Genomic DNA, 15,286 nt, shown 5'->3' on the forward strand with positions numbered 1-15,286 from the left:
AACTATAGAAATCATAAAAGTAACTTTTGCTATTAAAAAGTCAAATTTGCTATTAGTAAAATGTACTATAACAGGAAACAGCTGTAACCCATAGACACATCTAACCATAGACACACTCAAAGCATATCAATCAACCCTCTGGACGGAATCTTCTCAGAAATTAATCTACAATAGTTTTTGGCTAAATGTCTGTGCTGATTCTCTGAAGCTACAGAGCAGTGCATTCTAAGGGGACAAAATGACTTATCAAGGAAGAGTGTGTATAAAGGCATTTTCAGACAAGCAATGACAGAACATTTAGCCTTTCCTCAAAAAGTCATTTAAAGATGTTTCTACCAAAATGCAGGAGGGTAGAAAGAAAGCATAGTTCAAGAAAACTGTAGTAGCTGCAACCCAAAATGGCCAGGAGCAGGATTCCTAGGACAGCAGTTATGCAGTGAGGCTAGAAAGCAGCAGATACAGAGAGGAGGAAGAGTCTCCTTCAGAAGGGAGGTTTCGGGTGAAGCGGGACTACAAACAATTGAGAAAATGCATGAAAAGTGAATCCACATGATTATGAAGCTGCAACATTCTCCCTGAGGTATGGATCACTTGGGGGTAGCGACCTTGGACCCCTGAACAAACTCTGCACTTCTTATCTCCAAACTACTAGTTGGTATTATATTAACAATTACATCTTTGGTTATTCATTTTCATTTCAATTCATACATAATACAGAGTCAGTGCAGGGTAGAGAGGGAGGGGGAGACTATGGCTTTTCAATTTTTGCTGTTTGTATAATTTGATACCATGTACATATTTTGGTTTTTAGAAATTTAAATTGATAGAGATCACTAGGTGTAACAAACTTTTAATAACTTATCTTTACAAAATCATCACGCTGAAGCTATCACTGTATTTTTCCATTAGTTGTATTCATGCTGCATCAGTTTTCTAAGAAAAGCCATTTTATCTTTTAAAAGGAATTGTCTTTGGCTTTTGGGCAGAAAATAAGGCACTGATTACCTAATCCCTTCCCCCCAGGAACTGACTTCATCTAAAGACTAAAATGGCCAGTACAGTTTTGGTCCTTGAACAACACAGGGGTTAAGGGAAATGATTCAACACACATTCAAAAATCCATGTGAAAGTTTTGACTCCCTCAAAACTGAACTCTTAGCCTACTGCTGACCAGAAATCTTACCCATACCATAAGCAGTTAACACATACTTTGTATGCTATATGTATTCATATATATATATATATATATGCTGTATTCTTACAATAAAGCAAGTTAAAGAAAAAAATGTTATTAAGAAAATCATAAAACATATTTACTATTAAGTAGAAGTAGATCATCATAAAGGTCTTCACTCTTATCTTCACATTGAATAGACTGGGAGGAAGAGGGAGAGGAGGCAGTGGTCTTGCTGTCTCAGGGGTGGCAGAGTTGGAAAAAAATTCACACATAAGTTGACTCATAGGTGGGTTACTGCTTATGGACACATGAGCAGTACAAATCCATGTTATTCAAGCCTTAACTGCACTGTTTTCCTCTAGGCTGTATTCTAAACCTGGTCAGTCACAGCTGCATGTGTGACTAGATTTTATCTATATGCTGATATCGCCTAACCTAAATCTCCTGCTTAATTCCTAATCCCTGAATGACATTTCCATTGTTCATCACAGTAAAAATTCACATACTGAATTTATTATCAGCCTTTTCAAAATTCTTCCGATGTCCCTAATAACAGTAAAGGGCAACTTCATCCCACCAGTCCTGTAGATTAAAGACCTTTAGAGGATATTATAGTTTGTCTTGCTCATCCTCCATTCACCCTCCTTCTAGTATGATTTTTTTTTTAATTACAAAGTTTGAAAAACTTAAACTACATTTCTCAGATTCCTTTACAATCTTGGGTCAGAATAACAATTAGGTTCTGCCTACTGAATGCACTTACCTAGTTTGGGAAGGCTGTCTTTTTAGCTATACTCTTTTTCAAATCAAGGCCATGGAGACATGAGGTTCGACAGCTATATTTCCAGGTCCATACTTCATCTTCATAGGTACTGAGAAAGAATTGTGATAGTTGCAGCAGGAAGGCTACAGATTCTGGGGCCTAGTGACAGCTAAGGCAGTAGTGTTGGCAGGAACCTAGCCATATGGTAGGATATCTTTTGAATGCAATAATTCCAGTGATAGTATCTGTAGTAGTAAACCCTAGCAGGTCAGAACTGGGATCTGGAAGGTATTTCTGGAGACCTAGGCTAGCTTCCACTCTTTTGCTTCCCCTATAGTTTTCTAAGTACTGATTTCTACTATTAAATCTCTTCCTGCTTAGTAACTGAGTAGAGCCATCACTTTTTCTGCAAAGAACCTTAACTCCAAAGTTGTATTCGTTCTCTTTCATTACACCGCAAATCTAAGCAGTAAGTCAGTCCTGCCAGTTCTTTTGCCATAATTTTTATTGCATCCAGTCACTCCTTTTCCTTTCCGTATTTTTATAATGTAAAGGGAAGAGCATCAGCCTTGGATCCTAAGACCAACTTTTGGCCTTGCTATTCCCAAGCCATACTTCTTTAGACAAATCACTTAATTTCTTGGAATCTTAAATTCCACAGCTGTAAAAGGAGATTGTTGTCAGTTTATAGGATTTTGTGAAAATTAGAGATAATATTTGATGCTCTGGGAAAATCATCTGGCCTAATTCTTGGTACTTAGCCTTAGCCATACTATTATTATTATTAAACTCCTACCAGGTCTTGTTCTCGGATCTTTCTCAATCTAGCTCTGGAAAGAGAGTATTTCCCAAGTATGTTTTGAATAACCATGGAACTACAAAATTAGCCTTTGGCCTCAAGGAACTTTCAGTTTAAAGAACAAAACTGAAGTTTTCTGAAAAGCATTACTCATATTTGAAAATAGAAGAGGTAACCTGAGATTTGTTTTAGGGTTTTAGACTAAGAAACTTTTTGGTGAAATCAATAGAGGAATTTTTTTTATTGCATTTTAGGTTTTGGGGTACATGCGAAGAACATGCAAGATAGTTGCATAGGTACACATGTGGCAGTGTGATTTACTGCCTTCCTCCCCTTCACCTATATCTGGCATTTCTCCCCATGCTATCTCTCCCTAACTCCCCACTCCCCGCTGTCCCTCCCCTATTCCCCACAACAGACCCCAGTGTGTAGTGCTCCCCTCCCTGTGCTCATGTGTTCTCATTGTTCAACACCCGCCTATGACAGAGAACATGTGGCATTTCATTTTCTGTTCTTGATGATCTCTCTCTCTCTCTGACCAACCAGTGATTGAATTATTTTCCTTCAGTGTCTGAGATAAAATGATTAACTTCAAACAAATCATATTTGCTTTTGGAAAGATGGAGCAAGTATATTTTTCCCTATTTCTCCTGATAAGCACAACTGAAAACTCTGGAAGCAGTGTAAAACAACAAGAAAATGCTGAAAGGTGGAGAAAATTAGCTGACCATTAAGGAATATGGGAACAAAGAACAACATGGTGATGAGTTATCTGGTTTTTTTTTCCCTCGGCCTCAAATATTTCAGACTGGAATGAGATTACCATTTGAGTTGGGAGCCTGAGTAAAGCAGACTGTTCTCCCTAATGTCGGTGGGCTTCATCCAATTACTTGATACTCTGAATAGAACAAAAAGGCTGATTTCTGAGTAAGAGAGGATGTGTTTCTGCCTGCCTTTGAAATGGAACAGTGTGTTTTGTTTTGCTGTTTTTCTGGCTTTGAACTGAACAGAAACATTGATTCTTCCTGAGTCTCAAGCTGGCTTTTGACCTGGAACTACATCATTGGGTATCTTGAGTTCTCAGGTTTTTGGAGGACTGGATTATTGGGAAGGAAGAAAGAAGAGAGTAAGAAAAAAATTTGGGTAAATACTAGGCTTTCCTTCTCCTCCTGAGTTTTCTAAGTTAGGTTTGGTTGTGGAAGAAAAAAGTATTGGCCTAGGGCATAATGGCTCATGGCTATAATCTCAGCACTTTGGGAGGCCAAGGTGGGTGGTTCAACTGAGATCAAAAGTTCAAGACCAGCCTGGCCAACATGGTGAAACCTTGTCTTTACTAAAAATACAAAAATTAGCCAGGCATGGTGGTAGGTGCCTGTGATCCCAGCTATTTGTGAGGCTGAGACAGGAGAATCGCAAGAACCTGGGAAGCAGAGGCTGCAGTGAGCCAAGATCGTGACATTACACTCCAGCCTGGGCAACAAAGCAAGACTCCATCTCTAAATAAGTAAATAAAGTATAGGCCAGGCACAGTGGCTCAAGCCTGTAATCCCAGCACTTTGGGAGGCCGAGGTGGGTGGATCATGAGGTCGAGAGATCGAGACCATCCTGGTCAATATGGTGAAACCCCGTCTGTACTAAAAATACAAAAAACATTAGCTTGGCAGGGTGGTGCATGCCTGTAATCCCAGCTACTCGGGAGGCTGAGGCAGGAGAATTGCCTGAACCCAGGAGGCAGAGGTTGTGGTGAGCCGAGATTGTGCCATTGCACTCCAGCCTGGGTAACAAGAATGAAACTCTGTCTCAAAAATAAATAAATAAATAAAGTATAATACTTTCTAGTCTAAATATATATAATATATAAAAGAAATAGTTAATGGAATTACATTAAAATGGGCAAGTTAAAGGACTTAAAAGGAGGTAAGTTTTCTATATTTCACTTGAACTGATGATACAACTAAACTGTGGTAAGTTATGTATAATATTTTAGTAATCATTTCAAAAGCTATTCAAAAAGATAACTCAAAAGCAGGTTCTGGGAAAACTGGATATCTATATACAGAAGAATGAAACTAGACTTCTCTCACAGTATGAAAAAATCAACAGATCAAAGACTTAAATAGCAGACTAAAAGCTATGAAACTACTGGAATAAAACAAAGGGGAGAAACACTCCAAGACATTGGTTGAGTCAAGATTTTTATGGCTAAAACACCAAAAACGTAAGAAACACAACAAAAATAGACATATGGGACTATATTACACCAAAAAACTTTTGTACAGCAAAGGAAAGAATCAACAGAGTGAAGAGGCAATTTGTTGAAGGGGAGAAAATATTTTCAAAATAGTCATTCAAGAAAATAACATCTAGGCTATACAAGAAACTCAAACAGTTCAACAATAAAAAAAGAAATAATCCTATTAAAAAGTGGGCAAAAGATCTGAATAGACCTTTCTCAAAAGATAACATACAAATGGTCAATAGATATATATAAATATTCAATATTACTAATCATCAGAGAAATGCAAATCAAAACCACAATGAGATATTATCATACCCCAGTTAGAATGGCTGTTATCAAAAAGACAAAAATAACAAATTTTGGCAAAGATGTAGATGAAAGGAAACTCTTATACACTGTTAGTGGGAATGCAAACTAGCATAGCCATCATTGAAAATGGTGTGGAGATTCCTCAAGAAATTGAAAATAGAACTTCCATAAAATCAGCAATCCAACGACTGGGGAAAGAAATCAATATATCAAAGGGATATCTGCAATCCCATGGTTATTGTAGCATTATTCCCATAGCCAAGAAATGAAATCAATATGTTCATTAAAGGATGCACAAATAAAGAAAATGTACATATACACACAATGGAATACTGTTGTATACACACAATGGAATACTATTCAGCCATAAATAAAATTAAATTCTGGTTGGGCACAGTAGCTCACGCCTGTAATCCCAGCACTTTGGGAGGCCAAGTCAGGCAGATCATGAGGTCAGGAGTTCAAGATCAGCCTGACCAACACAGTGAAACCCCATATCTACTAAAAATATAAAAGTCAGCTGGTTATGGTGGTATGGGCCTGTAATCCCAGCTACTCAGGAGGCTGATGCAGGAGAATGGAGGTTTCAGTGAACCAAGATTGTGCCACTGCACTCCAGCCTGGGTGAGAGAGCAAGACTTCTGTCTCCAAAAAAAAAAACCTATCATTTGCAGCAACACGGAAGGTGTCATATGGCATATATTAGATGAAATAAGCCAAGAAAGGATGACAAATGTTGCATGTTCTCACTGATATGTGGGAGCTAGAAAAAATTGATCTCATGGAAGTAGAGAGTAGAATGATAGTTACCCAAAGCTGGAAAGCATGTGTGTGAAGGGAGAAGATGGAGAGGCATGAGTGAATGGGTACAAACATACAGTTCTATAGAAGAAATTCTATTGTTTGGTAGCACAGTAGGGTGACTACAGTTAACAATATCATATTGTATGTTTCAAAATAGGTAGAAGATTTGAAATATTTCTAACAAAGAAATGATAAATGTTCAAAGTAATAAGTGTAATTGTTACACACTGCTTGTATTTATTAAAATATTACATGTACAAATGAATATGTGTACATATGTACCAATTTTTAAAGATTACAAAATAAAAGCATTTTCATGAGTATTTACTGTATCATAAGCACTGTGGTCAGCAATTCACATACATTCTCACATTCACTCTATGAAATGGCTGCTATTTTCTCATTTACAGGCAGGGGTCTGAGACGTTGAGTGGTAACTTGCTCAGGGTTATCTGGCTGGTGACTGGTTACATTTTCAATTCTTTTTTCTGAATAAAAAATGTAATAGTACAAAACAATTTACAATAGAAGATATATACCAATTCTGCTCACCCAAATGTCAGTTCTGTTACATGTCAGGGATAACTTCTTTTAACTATTTTTAGTTTTATATTTTCTGATGGTTACTAGCAATAAGCTATGATATCAATAAGCTCTATATTTTGATTTAACACCTTTGGACATTGTCTGTTGACACCTAACTATGAAACATAGAAATTTAAGTCCTTATCTAACCCCCAAACTGCCCAACTCTCCTCCAAATTTTTGACATTTATATTATCTTAATCTTATTATTGTATACTTTTATTATATGGAACATACATAATCCATGCTTATGACTTTTACTAAAATGTTTCAAAAAAAGACAATTGAGTAAAAAATAATAACATGGAGCATTACCACTCTGAGATGCTTAATTATTAACATCAATTCCCATCAATACAGAACCTCACATATTTAAATTATGATTAAGAAAAATGTACTAAATAGTTCCAAATAGTTAGATGAGAATAGTTGTAATGTTTCCCAAATAAAAAGATGTTTGAGGCTGGGCGCAGTGGATCACACCTATGATCCCAGAACTTCGGGAGGCCGAGGCGGGTGGATCACAAGGTCAAGAGATCGAGACCATCCTGGTCAACAAGATGAAACCCTGTCTCTACTAAAAACACAAAAATTAGCTGGGCATGGTGGTGCGCACCTGTAGTTTCAGCTACTCGGGAGGCTGAGGCAGGAGAATTGCCTGAACCCAGAAGGCGGAGGTTGCAGTGAGCTGAGATCGTGCCATTGCACTCCAGTCTGGATAACTACAACGAAACTTTGTTTCAAAAAAAAAAAAGATGTTTGAACTGAGTTGATGGATACCCCACTTACCCTGACTTGATCATTACACATTACATGCAAGTATCAAAACATCACCTTTAACCCAAAGTTTTTATCTACCAGCAATTACTAAAACTCCAGAAGAAAGCAAAATTTAAAACTTGAAAGTAAAAATTAGATATATAAGTTTTTAGATAAATTGGATATACACATGAAATTCTAGAGTAGATCTCAGTCTTTTTGAGATTTTTGCTTCCCTGTTCACCTCTCCTCAACTGATCAATGTTAAGGTTCATGCATGTGTTTTGGCACCTTAGATGATTGCTTTAACATCAGTGATGTACATAAATGTAAACCTATACTTTGTTGGGGGAGAGGGATTGTCATTGCTTTTCTTTTTTCCATGGGATAATTAATTACATATATTCCAGAGACTTGCTTTTTGTCACTCAGGCATACATCATGGAAATCTCTTCAAGTCTACTGTTACACTCAAGCTGGTTATGTATTTTTTATTTTAACAAATATTAAATTCCTTTCCAAAAGGCTATAACACTTCCTATTTTCATTAGCAATAAGAATACCTTCTTTGCCATTTTACCCAGTTAACTGCAAGCTCTATAAGGACAGAGGTTTTTGTCTCTTGTTCACTGCTCTATCCTCAATACCTAGAACAATGCCTGGCTCATGTAACACACTTAATAAGTGTTAAATGGAAGAATGCATGAATAAAGAAATCATGCCAGGAGGAGGTTCTCACTCATTAATTTTTGCCAATGTGATGAACAAGAAGTGATACTTCTATATTACTTTAATTTGCATTTTCCTGCTTTTTAATGAGATGAATAATTTTATTTTCATATGTTTATTAACCTCTGGGTTTTATCTTACGATTATTCATAGCACTTGTTTACTTCTCCATTAGGTTATCTTTTCCATATTGATTTACAACAGCTATTTGTAAATTATATCTACTAACTTGTTTTTCCATCATACATATTACAAATAATTTTTTCACAGTTGCCATTTGACTGTGTGTGTGGTGGTTCTAACCACACAAAAAGTATTAAATGTTTCTGTAGTCAAGTATTTCTGTTTCTTACTTGTAGGTCTATTGGTAGCCAGGCCCAGTGGCATGCACTTGTAGTGCCTCCCAGCTACTCAGGAGACTAAGGCAGAAGGATTGTTTGAGACCAGGAGTTTGAGATTGTAGTGTTTGTACAATGATTGTACCTATATATAGTCACTGCATTCAAGCCTGGGCCAGACAGTGAGACCCCCATCTCTTAAAAAATAATCCAAATACAAACACTTAAAATTTTAAAAACAACTCAGTTCCTATTTTATACTTAGTGTCTGAAGTTTTTTTCAGATTTATATTGTTTTAGTACATTAATTTGTGCATGTCTTTAAAGTGTGTGTGTGTGTATGCACACACGTGTGCATGTTCCAATAAAACTTTATTTGTAAAAACAGGCAGTGGGCCAGCTTTGGCTCTCAGGCCATTGTCAACCCTTATTAGAATCCATGAGGATAAAGGTAGAAACCCAACTGCCATTGTTTTTTTCATAGGACTCTCCTAAAGCAAAATTCCTTATGTAAGCTCTTAGGACACACACAGGCCACTTGGAGGAGAGAGGAAGTTGGATGCACAAGAGCCTCAAGCCCTGGCTTCACCTGTGCCAGCCATGTGTCCAGAAGCAATTACATACTTCTCATGCTTTAGCTTCTCATCTGTAAAATATTTGGAGATACAGTTTGAAATAAGTCATCCAACTTAATTTTTTCAAGTAGATAGCCGTTGCTATCAATAAAGTTTTTAAACTATCCTTTTCATACTAAATTGAAATACCAGCTGTCATATATTAATTTCTTAATTACTCTGGAATGCATCATGATAGCCCCCAGTTTGTCTCATTGACCTAAGTGTATTTCTCTGGCTAATATACGATTTCAGTTATGTGGCTTTATTTAATAAATTAATTTCCCCCTTACAGCTTTTATTTTTGATAATTTGTGACTATTTATACAATTGTATATTAAAATTTAAGATAATCTTGTCCATTATTCCCCTGATAAAAGCATTGGAATACCAATTAAAATTGAATTTCATTTATATATCAAGCTTGAAAGAATTGAATTTATTTATTTTCATATATATATATATATTACTGCACTTTAGGTTCTTCAGTACATGTGCAGAACATGCAGAATTATTGCATAGGTACATACATGGCAATGTGGTTTCCTGCCTCCATCCCCATCACCTATATCTGGCATTTCTCCCCATGTCCTCCCTCCCCAACACCCTATCCCCTACTGTCCCTCTGCTAGTTTCCCACCACAGACCTCAGTGTGTGATGCTCCCCTCCCTGTGTCCATATGTTCTCATTGTTCAACATCTGCCTATGAGTGAGAAAATGTGGTGTTTGATCTTCTGTTCTTGTGTCAGTTTGCTGAGAATGATGGTTTCCAGGTTCATCCATATCCCTACAAAGGACACAAATTCATCATTTTTATGGCTGCATAGTATTCCATGGTGTATGTGTGCCACATTTTCCCCATTCAGTCTATCATCTATGGGTATTTGGGTTGGTTCTAAGTCTTTGCTATTGTAAACAGTGCTGCAATGAGCATAACTTGTGCATGTGTCTTTATAATAGAATGGTTTATAATTCTTTGGATATATACCCAGTAATGAGATTGCTGGGTCAAATGGAATTTCTATTTCTAGGTCCTTGAGGAATCGCCATACTGTCTTCCACAATGGTTCAACTAATTTACACTCCCACCAACAGTGTAAAAGTGTTCTTATTTTTCCATATCCTCTCTAGCATCTGTTGTCTCTTGATTTTTTTTAACGATCACCATTCTAACTGGTATGAGATGGTATGTAAATGTAGTTTTGATTTGCACTTCTCTAATGATTAGTGATGATGAGCATTTTTTCATATGTTTGTTGACCTCATATATGTCTTCTTTTGAAAAGTGTCTGTTCATACCATTCACCCACCTTTGAATGGTTTTGTTTGTTTGTTTCTTGTAAATCTGTTTCCGTTCTTTGTAGATTCTGGATATTAGCTCTTTTTCAGATGGGTAGATTGCGAAAATTTTTTCCCATTCTGTTGGTTGTCAGTTCACTCTACTGATTGTTTCTTTTGCTGTGCAGAAGCTCTGGAATGTAATTAGATCCCATTTATCTATGTTAGCTTTTGTTGCCAGTGCTTTTGGTGTTTTAGCCATGAAGTCCTTGCCTATGCCTATGTCCTGAATGGTTTTACCTAGGTTTTTTTCTAGGGTTTTTATGGTGTTAGGTCTTATATTTAAGTCTTTAATCCATCTGGAGTTAATTTTAGTGTAAGGTGTCAGGAAAGGGTCCAGTTTCTGCTTTCTGCACATAGCTAGCCAGTTTTCCCACCACCATTTATTAAACAGGGATTCCTTTCCCCAATGCTTGTTTTCATCAGGTTCATCAAAGCTCAGATGGTTGTAGATGTGTGGTGTTGCCTCTGAGGCCTCTGTTCTTTTCCATTGGTCTGTATCTCTGATGTGGTACCAATAATGTGCTGTTTTGATTACTGTGGCCTTGTACTATAGTTTGAAGTCAGGTAGTGTGATATCTCCAGCTTTGTTCTTTTTATTTAGGATTGTCTTGGCTATACGGGCTCTCTTTTTGGTTCCATATGAAGTTTAAGGTATTTTTTCCAGTTCTGTGAAGAGGGTGATATGTAGATTTATAGACTGAATCTATAAATTACTTTGGGCAGTATGGCCATTTTCACAATATTGATTCTTCCTAACCATGAGCATGGAATGTTTTTCCATCTGTTTGTGTCCTCTCTTATTTTTTTGAGCAGTGGTTTGTAGTTCTCCTTGAAGAGGTCCTTTACATCCCTTGTTAGTTGTATTCCTCGGTATTTTATTCTCTTTGTAGCAATTGTGAATGGCAGTTCGTTAATGATTTGGCTCTTTAAGTCTGTTATTGGTGTATAGGAATGCTTGTGATTTTTGCACATTGATTTTGTCTCCTGAGACTTTGCTAAAGTTGCTTATCAGCTTAAGGAGATTTGAGGCTGAGACAATGGGGTCTTCTAAATATACAATCATGTCGTCTGCAAATAGAGACAATTTGACTTCCTCCTATCCTAATTGAATACCTGTTATTTCTTTTTCTTGCCTGATTGCTCTGGCTAGAAATTCCAATACTATATTGAATAAGAGTGGTGACAGAGGGCATTCTTTTCTAGTGCCAGATTTCAAAGTGAATGCTTCCAGTTTTTGCCCTTTCAGTATGATATTGGCTGTGGGTTTGTCACAAATAGCTTTTATTATTTTGAGACACATTCCATCAATACCTAGTTTATTGAGAGCTTTTATCATAAAGCACTGTTGAATTTTGTCCAGGGCCTTCTCTGCATCTATTGAGATAATCATGTGGTTTTTGTCTTTGGTTCTCTTTATGTGGTGGATTATGTTTATAGAATTGCATATGTTGAACCAGCCTTGCATCCTCGAATTGAAGCCTACTTGATCGTGATAGATAAACTTTTTGATGTGCTGATGCAATCACTTTGCCAGTATTTTATTGAAGATTTTTGCATCTGTGTTCATCATGAATATTGGCCTGAAGTTTTCTTTTTTTGTTGAGTCTCTGCCAGGTTTTGGTATCAGGATGATGTTGGTCTCATAAAATGATTTGGGAAGGATTCCCTCTTTTTGGATTGTTTGGAATAGTTGCAGAAGGAGTGGTACCAGCTCCTCTTTGTATGTCTGGTAGAATTCGGCTGTGAATCCATCTGGACCTGGGCTTTTTTTGGTTGGTAAGCTATTAATTGCTGCCTCAAATTCAGCCCTTGTTGGTCTGTTCAGGGTTTCAGCTTCTTCCTGATTTAGGCTTGGGAGGGTGCAAGTGTCCAGGAATTTATCCATTTCTTCCAGGTTTACTGGTTTATGTGCATAGAGTTGTTTGTAGTAATTTCTGATGGTGATTTACATTTCTGTGGAATCTGTGGTGATATCCTCTTTATCATTTTTTGCATCTATTTGATTATTCTCTCTTTTCTTTTTTATTAATCTGGCTAGTGGTCTATTTTTTTTTTATCTTTTCAAAAAACCAGCTCCTGGATTTATTAATTTTTTGAAGGGTTTGTTGTGTCTCTATCTCCTTCAGTTCTGCTCTGATCTTAGACATTTCTTCTCCTAGGTTTTGAATTTTTTTTGATCTTGCTCCTCTAGCTCTTTAAATTTTTATGATAGGGTGTTGACTTTAGATCTTTCCTTGCTTCTCATGTGGGCATTTATTGCTATAAATTTTTTCTGAACACTGCTTTAAATGTGTCCCAGAGATTCTGGTATGTTGTTTCTTCATTCTCATTGGTTTCTAAGTACATTGTTATTTCTCCCTTCATTTCATTGTTTATCCAGTCAACATTCAAAAGCCAGTTGTTCAGTTGCCATGAAGTTGTTCAGTTTTGAGTTAGTTTTTAAATTCTGAGTTCTAATTTGATTGCACTGTGGTCTGAGAGACTGTTTGTTTGATTTCCATTCTTTTGCATTTGCTGAGGAGTGATTTACTTCTAATTACATGGTCAGTTTAGAGTAGATGTGATGTGGTGCTGAGAAGAATGTATATTCTGTGGATTTGGGGTAGAGAGTTCTGTAAATGTCTATTAGGTTTGCTTGGTCCAGGTGTGAGTTCAAGTCCTGGATATCCTTGTTAATTTTCTGTCTCGTTGATCTGTCTAATATTGACAGTGGAGTGTTAAAGTCTCCTACTATTATTGTGTGGGAGTCTAAGTCTCTTTGTAGGTCATTAAGAACTTGCTTTGTGTATCTAGGTGCTCCTGTATTGGGTGCATATGTCTTTAGGATCATTAGCTCTTCTTGTTGCATTGATCCTTTTGCCATAATGTAATGCCCTTTTTTGTCTCTTTTGATCTTTGTTGGTTTAATGTCTATTTTATCAGAGACTAGGATTGCAACTCCTGCTTTTTTGTTGTTGTTGTTGTTGTTCTCCATTTGCTTGGTAGATCTTCCTCCATCCCTTTATTTTTTTTTTTAAATTTTTTATTGGATTATAGGTTTTGGGGTACATGAGCAGAGCATGCAAGACAGTTGCGTAGGTACACACATGGCAGTGTGCTTTCTTTTCTTCTCCCCTTCACCCACATTTGGCTTTTCTCCCCAGGCTATCCCTCCCCACCTCCCCCTCCCACTGGCCCTCCCCTTTTCCCCCCAATAGACCCCAGTGATTAGTACTCCTCTTTCTGTGTCCATGTGTTCTCATTTTTCATCACCCACCTATGAGTGAGAATATGCGGTGTTTCATTTTCTGTTCTTGTGTCAGTTTGCTGAGGATGAAGTTCTCCAGATTCATCCATGTCCGTACAAACGACACGAACTCATCATTTCTGATTGCTGCATAATATTCCATGGTGTATATGTGCCAAATTTTCCAATCCAGTCTATTATCAATGGGCATTTGGGTTGATTCCAGGTCTTTGCTATTGTAAACAGTGCTGCAATGAACATTCGTGTACATGTGTCCTTATAGTAGAACGATTTATAGTCTTTTGGATATATACCCAGTAATGAGATTGCTGGGTCAAATGGAATTTCTATTTCTAAGGCCTTGAGGAATCGCCACACCGTCTTCCACAATGGTTGAACTAATTTACACTCCCACCAACAGTGTAAAAGTGTTCCTTTTTCTCCACATCCTCTCCAGCATCTGTTGTCTCCAGATTTTTTAATGATCGCCATTCTAACTGGCGTGAGATGGTATCTCAATGTGGTTTTGATTTGCATCTCTCTGATGACCAGTGACGATGAGCATTTTTTCATATGATTGTTGGCCTCATATATGTCTTCTTTTGTAAAGTGTCTGTTCATATCCTTTGCCCAATTTTGAATGGGCTTGTTTGTTTTTTTCCTGTAAATCTGTTTGAGTCCTTTGTAAATTCTGGATATCAGCCCTTTGTCAGATGGGTAAACTGCAAAAATTTTTTCCCATTCTGTTGGTTGCCGATCCACTCTAGTGACTGTTTCTTTTGCCGTGCAGAAGCTGTGGAGTTTCATTAGGTCCCATTTGTCTATTTTGGCTTTGTTGCCAATGCTTTTGGTGTTTTGTTCATGAAGTCCTTGCCTACTCCTATGTCCTGGATAGTTTTGCCTAGATTTTCTTCTAGGGTTTTTATGGTGCCAGGTCTTATGTTTAAGTCTTTAATCCATCTGGAGTTAATTTTAGTGTAAGGTGTCAGGAAGGGGTCCAGTTTCTGCTTTCTGCACATGGCTAGCCAGTTTTCCCAACACCATTTGTTAAACATGGAATCCTTTCCCCATTGCTTGTTTTTGTCAGGTTTATCAAAGATTGTACAGTTGTATGTATGTTGTGTTGCCTCCGGTGCCTCTGTTTTGTTCCATTGGTCTATATCTCTGTTTTGGTACCAGTACCATGCTGTTTTGGTTACTGTAGCCTTGTAGTATAGTTTGAAATCCGGTAGCGTGATGCCCCCCGCTGTGTTCTTTTTGCTTAGAATTGACTTGGCTATGCGGGCTCTCTTTTGGTTCCATATGAAGTTCATGGTGGTTTTTTCCAGTTCTGTGAAGAAAGTCAATGGTAGCTTGATGGGGATAGCGTTGATTCTGTAAATTACTTTGGGCAGTATAGCCATTTTCACGATATTAATTCTTCCTAACCATGAACATGGAATGTTTCTCCATCTGTTTGTGTCCTCTCTGATTTCATTGAGCAGTGGTTTGTAGTTCTCCTTGAAGAGGTCCCTTACGTTCCTTGTGAGTTGTATTCCAAGGTATTTTATTCTTTTTGTAGCAATTGTGAATGGCAGTTCGCTCTTGATTTGGCTTTCTTTA

Source organism: Callithrix jacchus, chromosome 11 (assembly GCF_049354715.1).
Source record: "Callithrix jacchus isolate 240 chromosome 11, calJac240_pri, whole genome shotgun sequence".
In the NCBI taxonomy this organism is placed as follows: domain Eukaryota; kingdom Metazoa; phylum Chordata; class Mammalia; order Primates; family Cebidae; genus Callithrix; species Callithrix jacchus.